The sequence below is a fragment of the Dendrobates tinctorius genome, unplaced genomic scaffold (assembly GCF_039654945.1).
Source record: "Dendrobates tinctorius isolate UK_male_01 unplaced genomic scaffold, ASM3965494v1 ptg000104l, whole genome shotgun sequence".
NCBI classification, from domain to species: Eukaryota; Metazoa; Chordata; class Amphibia; order Anura; family Dendrobatidae; genus Dendrobates; species Dendrobates tinctorius.
In genome coordinates this window covers 11,908,909-11,909,290 of record NW_027361772.1, presented here as the reverse complement: position 1 = coordinate 11,909,290, position 382 = coordinate 11,908,909, and positions in this window count along the sequence as shown.

The window sequence follows — 382 nt, the reverse complement described above, 5'->3', positions numbered from 1 at the left end:
GACAGGAAAAACACTGGAGTGTGGGTGTTAACCTCTCGTGCATTTCCTGTCCCTGTAAGGATGAAAGGAAAGACAACCCCCGTCGTGCTGTCAGGAAGGGACGTCCTGGAAAATATGTTAAGAGTCCCCGTGGCTGCATGATTCGTGACTATTCAACAGCCGTAACAGATGGAGTATTGCCCAGCAAAGAGGCAAACCCCACATCTGTCGAACAGCTGTGAGACATGCAGGTGCAGGGACTTCAACATATTGTTTGACCAAAGATACTCAGTTAGCATACGAGCATGCCAACACCTTATCCAAGCACGTTCTCTCACCACTTTTCATGTTCTGAAAATTTAAAAGAAAAGTGCTCACAAGTACACAAACTACAGACTTCATG